At 47.0% G+C, this 13,636-nt stretch overlaps 1 protein-coding gene across 3 annotated transcripts in view; it reads left to right on the top strand.

The window, feature by feature from the left end:
- The first annotated feature begins 625 nt into the window (after window positions 1-625).
- FAM193A (family with sequence similarity 193 member A) overlaps window positions 626-13,636 on the top strand; it is a 97,073-nt gene continuing 84,062 nt past the window's right edge. For all 3 annotated transcript variants that reach the window (XM_055139215.1, XM_055139217.1, XM_055139216.1), the window contains exon 1: window positions 626-741. The gene's annotated coding sequence lies outside the window, so the exon portion shown is untranslated. The remainder of the gene's footprint in view (window positions 742-13,636) is intronic.

The following is a 13,636-nucleotide window of genomic DNA, read 5'->3' on the forward strand; positions in this document are numbered from 1 at the left end:
CCTCGCCCCGCCCCCGCGGCGCCCGGCGCCGGTCGCGCGCCGCCCGACGGGAAACGTGGTCCCCGGCCTAGCGCCCCGGCCCGCCGCGCGCGCGGCGCGGACTCGCCCTCCCGGCGTGCCCCGCGCGCCGGCTGCACGTTAACGGCGGGCGGGGCGGGCGAGGCGCAGGGGAGCGGCGCTCGGGAGGGCGGAGTGAGGCGGGAGGGGGAGGGCGCCCACACCCCTCCCCCTCCCCGCCGCTCCTTCCCCCTCCCCCGACGTAAACTGGGATCCCTTTCCCCTTGTGTCCGCCATATTGGACTCTAACTCTGGTCAGCGGCGGTGCCGGGCCCGCCGGACTCGCCGCGCCTCACGCCCGCCGCCGCCCCGCCGCTCTCGCCCGCGCCGGCGCTCCCCGCCCGCAGCGACCCCGCGCCGGCCCCCGCCCTCGGCCGGCCGCCGCCTTCAGCTCCGCGCCGCCCGCGCCCGCCGCCGCCCGCTCCCGCTCCCCGCCGCCGCCCGCCGCCCGCCATGAGCCCCGCCGACGCCAAGCGCGGGGCCAAGCGCCGGAAGAACAAGCGGGGCGGCGGCGGCTCGGGCGGGGGCAACGGCGGCGCGAGCGGCGGCAAGGCCGGCCCGGCGGCGGCGCTGCGCGGCTCCCAGGCCGTGGGCCTGGCGGCCCCGGGCGGCGCGGTCGCGGCCAACGGGCCCCTGGGCGCGGGCGCGGGCGCGGGCGGCGCCGCCCCCGGAGGCTACTTGGAGGTAAGCGGCGGGGGCGGGGCGGCGGGGGGCGGGCGGCGCCCTGACAGCTCCGCGGGCCGCGCGCCGGCGCCTGTCACGGCCACACAAAGCCGCGCGCCCGCAGGCCCGGCGGGCCCCGAGCAGGCCGGCGCGCGGCCCCCGGGCAGCCCCGTGTGCCCTTCCCCAGCCCGACGTCGCCGACACGGCCGCCGGTGCCGTCCCGGGGGCATTGTTCGAGCCGCGGAGCCGCGCGTGCGGGTGTTTGAGTCAGGCCCTCGTTCGCCTGTTAAATTCGCGCATCGCTTTTCAATTTTATCGTCAGCGAACTCTCCAGAAGTAAAATGGGTTAGAACTCACGGCTGCATACGGAGAAAATTTTCCTACGGGTCAGTTGGCTACGTTCTGATTTTTCTTTGCTTCAGTTCGATGAATAAAATGTAGCGCACAGACTTGTTCTACGATGTGAGCTGCTCTCTGAAAAATTCTTCTTTCAGTACATTTTATTCGATTTATTTTGGTATCGGGAACACACCGGGTGATGCTTAGGATTCGCTTCTGGTTCCGCGTTCAGGAATCACCCCTGGCGGTGCTCTCAGGACCATTATTTGGATGTGGGAATGAACCCGAGTTGACCCGAACAAGGCAGAAGCCGCTGTAAGATCACTCCAGCTCCTCCCCTCTTTAGCTACATAGTCAAGTCATCCCTCCTTCTCACCTCGCCTCTCCCCCTCCCCCCACACACTCAGGGCTTACTTCTGGCTCTGGGCTCAGCGATCACTCCTGGCGGGCTTAGGGGACCGTGAGGACTCGAATGCAAGGCGGTACCTTCTCACTGGAATAGCTCTCTCACTCCCACAGTCTTAAAGTTTTACAACTGGATCTTTAGTTGTATAGTTTCTTCATGAGTGTTCTCATTGTGATTGAAGATACTTGGTGGTAACAGTTTGCTGTAATTTTTTTGGTGTATATTTTGGGTCTGCACCCAGCAGCACTCTGGGCACTCCTTGTTGGGGCTCAGGAGATCTTTTCTGGTGCTGGGGATCAGACCCGGGTTGGTGGTGTGCAAGGCTAGTGCCTTACCCCATTACTATCTGTCCACACCATTTAGAGTAATTCTGGGTATCTGAACTGTTCCCTGCAAACAGTGAATTGGGGGGAGGGGGGGCACACCTTCTCTCCAAAACAATGTCAGCAAGTAACGGTGACTGACTATGCATTTCCAAAGAGACTTTGCCTCACCCTCCCTTTTACGGAGGGGATCACAAGGCTGAGGCAGACATCTAAGACGGAGGAAGACTGGAGATTGCCTTCATTCTCCAAAGGATGCCAGGGCCCAGGACTCTCTTGATCAAGGTGGCCTTGAGGTAGGGGCGTGTCACCATGCAGCTGCCTAATAAAAACTAAGGGCTGGGGAGGTGGCCCTAAGGGCTCAGCACCAGTTTAGATCCCCAGCACTGCCCAGAACGTCTGACTTCATAACACCATGTCAGTAGCCCCTTTGAGCTGCCATGTTGTGTGTGGTCTCAAAACTAACGGTGAAAAAAAAAAAAGAAATGAAGACTGTGGGCTAGGCAGAAGTGAGCCTGTAGAAGCCCGGCTGGCAGCAGGAGCCTGCTCGGTGCTGTGCCCTCGGCTTACAGAGGCAAGGCCGGTGGCTAAACAGAGCCTGTGGCATATAGCCCTGCCCCCCAACACCTTTCTCTCCCAGGAGACCAGGCAGGACTTAGTGGAACTCTGCCATGAGGTGTTGTCAATCAAGCTCTTACCACTGTGGAATGGGGACACAAGACACCTCTGAATGATGGATAGGGTCTCTTATAGCCACAGGTGGGGCTTTCCTCTGAAGTGAAGAGTTGACCTTGAAATAAATCGGTAGATAGAGAGTATCATGACTGGGCTGGAGAGATGGTATAGCAGGTAGGGCGCTAGCCTTGCACAGCATCCTGTATGATCCCCTGAGCACTGCCAGGAGTGATTCCTGAGTGTAGAGCCAGGTAATCCCATTGCTAGCTCTGGGCCTATACCACCCCCCAAAAAAATAATCATAACTATTCTTTTGCATCTCTGCTTTAAAATATGATTTTTATAATTAGTGAAGAAAACCTTATGGACTAGAAAACAACATGTAGTAGAGACTCTTATTTGTAAAATCTCTGTGTTGGGAATTCAGATGGCTGTTTTTCCTTTTGTATATGCCTCAAGTGTTAACACTGCTATGCTAGGCATTGCTTTTTGGGCTGAAAGGAGAATGATGGGCCCAGGGAGATTGTTCAGAAGACTAGAGCACAGGCTTTGCATGCAGGGGTCCAGATTCAGTCCCTGGCACCTCATGGTATCCCAAGTACTACCAGGAGCAACCTCCAAGCGCTGAGCTGAGAGTAGTCCTAGAGCATCACTGCTGTGACCCAAAAGCCATTATTTCTATGTGCTCAGGGATCACTCCTGGCAGTACCTTTGTGGTATTGAACCGGGTCAGCTGCATGCAAGACAAGCGCTTTAATCCCTGTACTGTCTCTCTGGCCCCAGAGAATGGTATTTTTACAGCTTCATGTTATGAACAATTTTTCTCTTTTTAAAAAGAACTTTGGCCTTTCTGCCTTTGTAATTAATTAATTAATTGGCATTTTGGGTCACACCCAACAATGCTTAGGGATTACTTCTGGCTTTCCATTTGGGAATTACTCCTGGTGGTTCTCAGTGGACTATATGGGATGCCAGGGATCAAACCCAGGTTGACCAAGTTCAAGGCAAACTCTCGACCCGCTATACTATATGCTCTGGCACTGTCTTTCTGCCTTTTGATAGTGAAACATTATAGACATAATACATAAAATAAATTTTGCATTATGGGATTTCTGTTTTCAGAATAGGTGGTTAAAATTATGTCAGTAATTCACGTTATCTACAAAATACAGAATTTTTGTAGTGGAAATTGACATAGTATTTTATATAATCCATCCTCATGGAGAGATTAATTGGGAACTTAGGACTACTTCTATAGTATTTAGCATTTTTTATTAAAGGAAACCATTTGGGTGGGGATCAGTGTAGTTTCAAACACTAAAGATGGGTAGAAAGGTGTTGTAGTGAAAAGGAATTATAATCATTTAAGTTCCTCTTTTAGTGCGGAAAATGTGTCACGGAGGAGATGGACCTGGAAGTTGTTCGGGGTGTTCTTGTAGACATTCCCCGTGTGCAGAAGTCACCGCCATCTCAATTGCTGTGCTTCAGTGACCCAGGAGGGACCTGACAACTGGGTGCAGCTGAGGTTCTGTGCCTCACACACGTGGCTCATTGTGCGACAGTGGAGACTCCTGCCACCCTCGGATGCTCCCTTACCCTACCTGCTACTGTGGGGCAGATGTCTCATTGGTCCCTCAGATGGCTCTGGTCTGCTTTTTCGGGCAACACTCAGCAGTGCTCAGGGCTTACTTCTGGCTCTGTGCTCATGGTGGGGCTTGCCATCACATGTGGTGCTGGGGATCAGACCCAGGTTGGCTGTGTAGGGCAAGCCCCTTAGCTGCTGTCCTGCCTCTCTGGCTCCTTGGCCTGCTTTTGGACCTCAGTGCCAGGACTCAGGGGCCTCAATATGTCTGAAATACTCAAAGATTGTTGATTGGGCAACTTGTTCTTTTTTGCGTGTTGTAGAGTTTTCCATGTGTTACTTGCATGTAGTGTGCCTGTTTTTCATGATGGACGTTTGGGTGATCTCATCTTCGGCCTGCCATGCATTCTTCTCTGTCTTTTGGTAGACACTGATAATCAATTTAGTCCCAGTTATACCTGGAAGTGGAATAGCTAATTTCATAGGTCGTTTTAATTGAGCAGATATTACCGAAGCATTTTCCTAAGTAGTTGAGTTGTATGCTAATTTAAAAAATTAGCTTATAGTAAAATTGATGTTTTAAAATAGTTTGCATTTTAACACGTGTCCGATGGATGTTGTCTGCTGGCAGCAGGTTCCAGAGCTGTTTCATGGTTCACAAAGAACCCTTTCTGCTGGTCCTGCAGCCCATTCTCTCTCAGTATGACTTAGCCTTTTGGAGAAGTCATACATTGAGCCATATAGCATGTAACTTTTTGTGGCTGGTTCATTTCAGAGTTGTAGCTTTGTGATTCATTGAGGGTGGTGCTTGGATTGATGTTGTTTCCTCTTCACTGTTCAGTACTGTTCCGCTGTGTGCATGAATGTACCTTTACTATCAGGTGTTGCCCCAAACGATAATAGTAGCGACAAATCAACAAACAAGAAAAATTTCATGCGTCTGGTAGATATCAGTCATGGAGTGGAGCTGGGCAGAAGCAAACCGTACCATTTTGACTTTCTATCAGTGATGGACGAGAGTTTCAGTTGCTCAGCATCGCATCCTTGTAGCATTTCATGTTGTCAGTAGTTAAGTTTTATTATTTTAATTAAAAAGTGTGTAGGGGCATTGTGGTTTTAACTTGCTTTTCCTTAATGACTGGTGATATTCGTCATTTTGCATGTCATTCATTCTGTGTTACCATTTGGGTGAAGTGCTTACTCAAAGGTTTGCCTTTTTTGTTGGGCGAGGGCACACCCAGCAATGCTCAGGGATCACTCTTGGCTCTGAACTCAGGAATTACTACTGGTGGTACCCGGGGGACAACATGGGATGCAGAGGATCCAAACCCAGTTGGCTGTGTGCAAGGCAAGTTCCCTACCTGCTGTACTATTACTCTAGTCCTCAGCTTTGTCTGTTTTTAAATAATTTAAATTGGGGGCTGGATCGATAGCACAGTGGGTAGGGCCTTTGCCTTGCATGCAGCCGACATGGGTTCGATTCCCAGCATCCCATAGGGCCCCCTGAACATCGCCAGGAGTAATTCCAGGAGTTACTCCTGCAGAGCCAGGAGTAACCCCTGTGCATCGCCAGGTGTTAAATAGTTTAAATTTTTAATTTTCAGTTTTGAGTGTTCTTTATAATTCTGAATACGGCTCTTGTTGGAAACACAATATGCAAATAATTTCAGTCACTAGACCTCTTTTTAGTCAGTTAATTTTTTAAAAGAAAATAGTTCAATTTAAAATGAAGTTCAGGGGGCTGGAGTAATAGCACAGCGGGTAGGGCATTTGCCTTGCACGCAGCCGACCCGGGTTCGAATCCCAGCATCCCATATGGTCCCTTGAGCACCGCCAGGGGTAATTCCTGAGTGCATAAGCCAGGAATGACCCCTGTGCATTGCCAGGTGTGACCCAAAAAGCAATAAATAAATAAATAAACAAAAGTTTAAAATGAAGTTCAGTTTTTCAGTTTTCCACTTACGTATCTGCTGTTAGGGGAGTCAAGTTTAAAAGCCTCTGTTTTATAAAATCTCAGGTGTACTGGAGAGGTAGTACAGCAAGTAAGTTGCTTGCCTTGCACATAGCTGACTTGGATTTGATTCTTGGCACCCCATATGGTTCCCGGAGCCCCACTAGGAGTGATACCTGTATGTAGAGCCAGAAGTAAGCTCTGAGCACTGCCAAATGTACTTCCATCCCCCACCAAAATCTCACATTTAGAACTGGAGAAGAGAGTACAGCCGGTAAGGCACCTTGCATGTTTTGGACCTGGTTCGTTCTCCTGCACAGAGGTCCCTGAGCACAGAGTCAGGAGTAAACCCTGGGCACCATAAAACTCAAAATATGAATACTATCAGGATAATTCCCATTTCTTTTAAGACTTTCTTACTAGAATTTTGAATTAATTTTGTGTAAGAGAACAGATTCGGTTAACGTTTTTGTTGGGGGAGGGAGTTTGGGCCATACTCACCGGTGCTCAGGGCTTAATCCTGGCTCTTCGCTCAGGGATCACTCCTAGCAGGGCTTGGGTGACCATATGGAGTGTCAGAGATTGAACACAGATTGGCTGCATGCAAGGCAAGCATCCTACCTGCTGTACTGTCTCTCCAGCCCAGGGAGCAATTCGCAGTTTAAGAAACTTGTGCCTATAGCATGCCAAGAATTAAGTCTTAGAATTGGGCACCATGATCCCCCGTTTTAAATTAATTTTGTTTTGGCTACTTCTGCTTGGTGCTCAGGACTCTCTCTGAAGGACTGGGGGACTATGTGGTGCCTCCTGCATGCAAAGAGGCCCTTCAGCTCCTGCATTTACATTTTATTTTCTATATTATTTTATCTTGGGCTGGAGCGATAGCGCAGAGGTTAGGGTGTTCGCCTTTCACGAGGCCGACCCGGGTTCGATTCCTCTGCCCCTCTCAGAGAGCCCAGCAAGCTACCGAGAGTATCCCATCTGCACGGCAGAACCTGGCAAGCTCCCCATGGCGTATTCGATATGCCAAAAACAGTAACAACAAGTCTCACAGTGGAGATATTACTGGTTCCCACTTGAGCAAATTGATGAGCATCGGATGACAGTGACAGTGATATTTTTTTATCTTGAAATTTTTGGGGCTGGAGCAATAGCATAGTGGGTAGGGCGTTTGCCTTGCACGCGGCCAACCCGAGTTCGATTCCCAGCATCCCATATTGTCCCCTGAGCACTGCCAGGAGTAATTCCTGAGTGTAGAGCCAGGAGTAACCCCTGTGCATAGCCAGGTGTGACCCAAAAAGAGAAAAAAAAATTTTTTTTGGTCACAAACCCTGATACTCAGGGTTTACTCCCAACTCTGCCCTCAGGGATCACTCCTGGTGGGGATCAGGGGACTTTATAGAGTGCCCAGGATTGAAACCTTACCTGCTGTATTATCTCTCAGGCCCCTGTGTTTACATTTTTGAATTTGTATTCCAGTATCAAGAAATAATCTTCCTAGGATTAGATTAGATTGGAGCAGCTCAGGGTTTACATGGTTAATCCCTACTATGAGATTAGAGATTGGGTAGAGAATTGACATGGTTACTTTGTTGAATCTTTGGAAATGACATACATCTCTACTGGTCATGTTTGATTTCTTTCAAATACACAAGTCATATACGTTTTAGTTTTTTGTTGTTTGTTTTGTTATTTTGCCATACCCAGTGTGCTCAGGGTTTACTCCTGGCTCTGGGCTCAGGGATTAGATTCTGGTTGGCCATGTACAAAGCAAGTGCTTTATCTGCTGAACTGTCTCTCTGGCCCCCAAAGAACTTAATCTTTAATCATGAAGTATGATGTCTGCTGTAGAGTTTTTGTTCCTTTTTATTTTTGAGCAACACCCAGTGGTGCTTAGACTTTAATCCTGACTGTACTCAGGAATCACTCCAGGTGAGGCTCAAAGAACCATATGGAGTGCCAGGGATTGAACCTCTGTCAGCCACAAGTTTTCAAGTGCCTTACATGCTCTACTATCTCTCCAGACCCGATGCTCATTACATTATTAAATTCATGATGTATTTTTCTAGGGTTTTTGTAATGGAGATTGAATTTTGTCAATTACTCTTTTGACACAATATCATTCTATGACTTTTCTTTTTTAGACTGTTATGTGATAGGTCACCTTTTGATTTTTGGACATTGTACCAGTTTGAGTTATGAAAATAAATACTATTGTTCAGAGAGTTACTACTTTTTATAGTTGCTGGGCTTACTTTAACGCCTTGTTGAGCACTGTTGCATCCTTCTTAATAAGGTATGTCAGTAACTTTCTTACATTACCCATCTCCTGTTTTTTTTTTTAATTTTTAACTAGTGAATCACTGTGAGATATAGTAGTTACAAACTTACAAACTTTCATGTTTACATTTCAGTCATACAATGATCCGTTACCCATCCATCCCTCCACCAGTGCCCATTTTCCTCCACCAATGTTCCCAATATCCCTCCCACCACCCCACCCTGGCAGGTCTTTCCCTTTTGTTCTCTCTCCTTTTGGGTGTTGTAGTTTGCAATAGAGGTATTGAGTGGCCATCATGTTCGGTCTATAGTCTACTTTCGGCATGCATCTTTCAACCCAAATGAGTCCTCCCAACATCCTTTACTTGGTGTTCCCTTCTCTATCTGAGCTGCCTTTTCCCCCAGCATGTGAGGCCGTTTTCCAAGCCGTGGAGCGGACCTCCTGGTCCTTATCTCTACTACTCTTGGGTGTTAGTCTCCCATTCTGTTACTTGATATTCCACAGATGAGTGCGATCTTTCTATGTTTGTCTCTCTGACTCATTTCACTTAACATGATACTTTCCATGTTGATTCACTTATATGCAAATTTTATGACTTCATCTTTTCTAACAGCTACATAGTATTCCATTGTGTAGATATACCAAAGTTTCTTTAACCTGTCATCTGTTTTTGGGTACTCTGGTTTTTTCCAGATTTTGGCTATTGTAAACAGTGTTGCAGTGAACATACAAATGCAGATATCACTTCTACTGTACCTTTTTGCCTCTCTGGGATATATTCCTAGGTCCATCTCCTTGTTTTAATCGGACTATTGTGCTGCTTTCAAAGTGAACTATGCCCTTCTGAATTAGTAGTTTGTATTTTTCCAAGCAGTGTCCATTTTATCTGAGTTGTTGGATTGATGGAGTTGTTGGGTTTAGAAGTACAGTGGTGCCCACAGTATTCTGCTGTTATCCTTTCAGTGTCTGTGGGGATAGTCTCTATTATTTCAGATCTATGCTGTTGCCTCTGTAGTCTGTACTTTGTTACTGTAGGGCCCTTGGGTTTGGGCTCTTGGCTGTGGTGCTCAAAACACTTAGCTGCTGCCCTGGGCGCCCCAGATGGCAGTACAACTGGGATCATACTTGGCATATTGTGGGAAGGTGCTGGTGATAAAACTTGACACCTCATTCCTACAAGATTGGAGGTCTACTGCTGAACTATACCTGGGCCTCTTCAGTTTTGTTGTTTTATTTGGGGGTCACATCCACATCCAGGTTCTTTCTCTGGCACCCCGCAGGGTACCCCTCCCCCCTTTTAAAAAATATTTAAAGCATTTATTATTGAGAATGTGAAGTGTAAGGACCGGCCCTTTAGTTTCTGGTGTTGGACGTTAGATGCTCCTCTGCCAGGGTAGGTACTCTGGATGTCTACAGGCCAGTAGTTTTCCTTTTTTTTTTTTTTTTGTTTGTTTAGGGGCCTCACCCAGTGGTGCTCAGGACTTATTCCTGGCTTTGCACTCAGGGATCACTCCTGGTGGGGCTTGGAGGACCAAATGGAGCGGTAGGTATCAAACCCACGTTGGCAGCATAAAAGGCAAGCACCCTACCTACTGTACTATTGATCCCTTATTTGTTTATTTACTTGTCTGTTTTGTGTCACATGTGGAGTTGCTCAAGGGTTACTCCTTGCTCTGCACTCAAGAGTCACCGCTGGCAATGCTTGTGGGACCACAAGGGATGCCAGGATCCCATATGTAAGACAAGCACCCTACCCACTATACTGTCTCTTCAGCCAGCTTTCTTTGAATTTTAATTACCACTCAGACTTTTTCTATCCTTTTAACCTACCTATATAATTTTATTTGAAGTGTGTTTTGGTGGGATAGGGGGCTACAGCCTGTAGTGCAGTCCTGCCTCTTCGCTCAGGATCTCTTTTAAAGGGGTGCTGGAGTTTGAACAAGTGCTGGCCATTTGCAAGGCAAACACTTAACCCATTTGGCGTTTAAGTTTTTTTCTTTTCATTTTTGGGGAATGGCAGCGAGCTGGCTCATGCTTTCACCTACCATTCTTCGCTGTGTTCCTGGCCTTTGTGGAAATGACTTATAGACAGCTTTTTTTAAAAAAGTTTTCTATTAGTGAATCACTGTGGGGTACAGTTACAGATTTACAAACTTTAGTGCATTTCTGTCATACAATGATCGAGTACCCATCCCTTTACCAGTGCCCATTCTCCAACACCAATGATCCCAGTACCCCTCCCCCCACCCCACCTCTGTGGCAGGGCATTCCCTTTTGGTCTCTCTTTCCTTTTATAGACAGCTTATTGATTAAATTTATTATCATTTATATTTTCACTGTAATAGTAATCTATATGTGAATTATCCATGCTAGCAAGGCCTTTTCCCCTTGGCTTAATTATTTGGGGCTGGTGTATGGGATGCTTCTATAAATTGTATAGCTTTCTTTATTGAATTTTTTTTTTTAAAAACCCTGTAGACTTTTTGGCCTCATTTGCTGGAATACACAATATGGAGGAAAGATCATCTTTATTTTAGAGTTAAGTATGTGTTGATATCAAGTAAGTTAAACTTCATAACTTTATGGGCCTACACAATTGATTATTACTATAGAAATTAGTTTGTCCTTTAAGCTATTAGAATAATTCAATTAATGTTTGTAGGCTTGAATCAGCACATTAGTTTAGAGGCTGGAGCGATAGTACAGCAGGTAGGGCATTTGTCTTGTGTCTCAGACCATCCCATATGGCCCCCTGAGTGCATCTCTGAGTGTGGCCTACAAAACCAAACCAAACCCCAAATTGACTTAGTTTACACACACTTATAGAATGCAAAAAAACTTTTTTGTTTTGAATATTTAAAGTAAAATACTTATTACACCTTGAAATTAGTAAAGTTAAGAAATTTAGCTTCTTGGGGCTGGAGCGATAGCACAGCGGGTAGGGCGTTTGCCTTGCACGCAGCCGACCCGGGTTCTAATCCCAGCATCCCATATGGTCCCCTGAGCAACGCCAGGGGTAATTCCTGAGTGAAGAGCCAGGAGTAACCCCTGTGCATCGCCGGGTGTGACCCAAAAACCAAAAAAAAAAAAAAAAAAGAAATTTAGCTTCTTTTGAAATAAAATAATAATTAAAGATACCAGAGATTGTACAGCAGGTAAAGTACTTAGCTGGCCAGCCAGGTTGATCCTTAGTACTGCATGTGGTCCTCTGAGTCCCCTAGGAGTGACCTTTGAGCACTCCTAGATAAGAGTAAGGCCTTGGGGCTGGAGCAGTAGTACAGTGGGTAGGGTGTTCGCCTTTCATGTGGCCGACCCGTTTCGATTCCCAGCATCCCATATGGTCCTCTGAGCACCGCCAGTGGTGATTCCTGAGTGCAGAGCCAGGAGTAACACATATGCATTGCCAGGTGTGGCCCAAAAAGAAAACACAAAAAAGAGTAAGGCCTTGAATATGGCCCAAACTTGACCCCCTCTTAATTTTTTTTGAAAATAATTTTATTTTAAATTTATTTTTATTTTGGATTTTTCCGTGGGAGTAGGCTACACCCAGCAATACACAGGGGGTCCTTCTGGCTCTGCACTAAGGAATTACTCGTAGTGGTGCTTGGGGAACCATTTTCGATGCCAAGGATTGAACCCAGGTTAGCCACATGCAAAGCAAGTGCCCTGCCCTCTGTACTATCTGTCCAGCTCTCTATTTTATATTTTTAATTCAATTTATTTAGTTTTGGGCCTGGACTGGAGCGATAGCACAGTAGGTAGGGCGTTTGCCTTGCACGTGGCCGACCCGGGTTCGATTCCTCTGTCCCTCTAGGAGAGCGCTGCAAGCTATCAAGAGAATCCCGCCCATATGGCAGAGCCTGGCAAGCTACCTGTGGCATATTTGATATACCAAAAACAGTAACAACAAGTCTCACAATGGAGACATTACTGGTGCCCAGTTGAGCAAATTGATGAACAACGGGATGACAGTGCGACAGTGCTACAGTTCTACAGTTTGGGGCCCGCACCCGGCAATGCTTAGGGGCTTAATCCTGGCTCTGCACTCAGAAATTACTCTTTGCTGTGCCCGGGGACTATATGGGATGCTGGGGATTGAACCCGGGTCGGTTGCATTCAAGGCAAGTGTCCTACCCTCTAGCCCATGAAATAATTTTAGGCTTACAAAAATGTTGCCAAATTAATGTAGAGGGCTCTCTTGTTTCTTTGTCTATGTTCTCTGTGTTCACATCTCATGTAATAGCGGTGCATTGGCTGAAACAAACTAAAAATGAGTGCAATATTCACTATAGACTTTAGTTTTACTCAACTTTAGCTGATATTCTGTTTCTTTTCTGGTATCTAATCAGGGTCATTGCAGTGCATCTAGTGGCCCAGAATTGAATTCTTTTTAGCTTATTTCCTGCAGGGAAGTTCTATAAGAGCTGGTTAATATTCAGGTTGGAGTGTGGGAGAAAATTGGTCTGTTTCTGCTGTCTCAGTGGCTTGTCAGTTAATCAGTGTCAACTATAGTCCATATCTTCTCAAGAAATTCTTTGTATTTGTGTCACTGAATTTCTGTGTTGCTGTAGCAAAGCAACTAAGCATTTACGACATGTTTCCACGGAGAATTTACTATCCCTTCAGAGGCCACTGTAGGATGTGTGAGCTGTTGGTGGTCTGGGTGGCCCAGAGAAGGGGTGAACACATTCTTGCCAATGCTGTTTTGTGTCAGGGCCAGAGTGATAGTACAGTGGGTAGGGAGTTTGCCTTGCATGCAGCTGAACTGGGTTCAATCCCCAGCATCCAATATGGTCCTCCAAGCATCACTGGTGTGATCCAAAAAAGAAAACAAACAAACAAAACTTGGCGTCTTAGATGAAGAAATTCCATGATAAATTGTTTTTTGTTTTGGCGGCCACACTTGGTAATGCTTTGGGATCTCTCTTGGAAGTGTTTGGGGGACCATATGGGTGTTGGGGATCGGACCCGAGTTGGCCCAGGGTAAGATAGGCATGCCATCCGCTATATTGTCTTCTGTCAGAATGGATCTTTGGTCCTGCTTATGATCTTGACAGTGTTGCTTACTTGAACTTGTTTAGTTGTAGCTACTCTCAGTTTCTCCCTTCAGTTCAGAGACTATTAGGAAGGTTAAATCTGTCCCCAGTCATTGCAGTTAATACTTCCTCACCTCCCTTGGCTTTAAGCTCTCCTGCTTTATTTGCATGTGTTCAGATGCCCACACAAGTATTCCAGTTGGAGTGCTGGGATTAGCAGATCGTAGATTCTGTGGAACTTCAGCACTGAATGTAACAACAAAGCTCAGATTGATTGCTGATAGTATTTGCTAGCTGAGGGAACTGAAGTTTGAATAGTTTGA

The sequence above is a fragment of the Sorex araneus genome, chromosome 5 (genome assembly GCF_027595985.1).
Source record: "Sorex araneus isolate mSorAra2 chromosome 5, mSorAra2.pri, whole genome shotgun sequence".
Taxonomy (NCBI): Eukaryota; Metazoa; Chordata; class Mammalia; order Eulipotyphla; family Soricidae; genus Sorex; species Sorex araneus.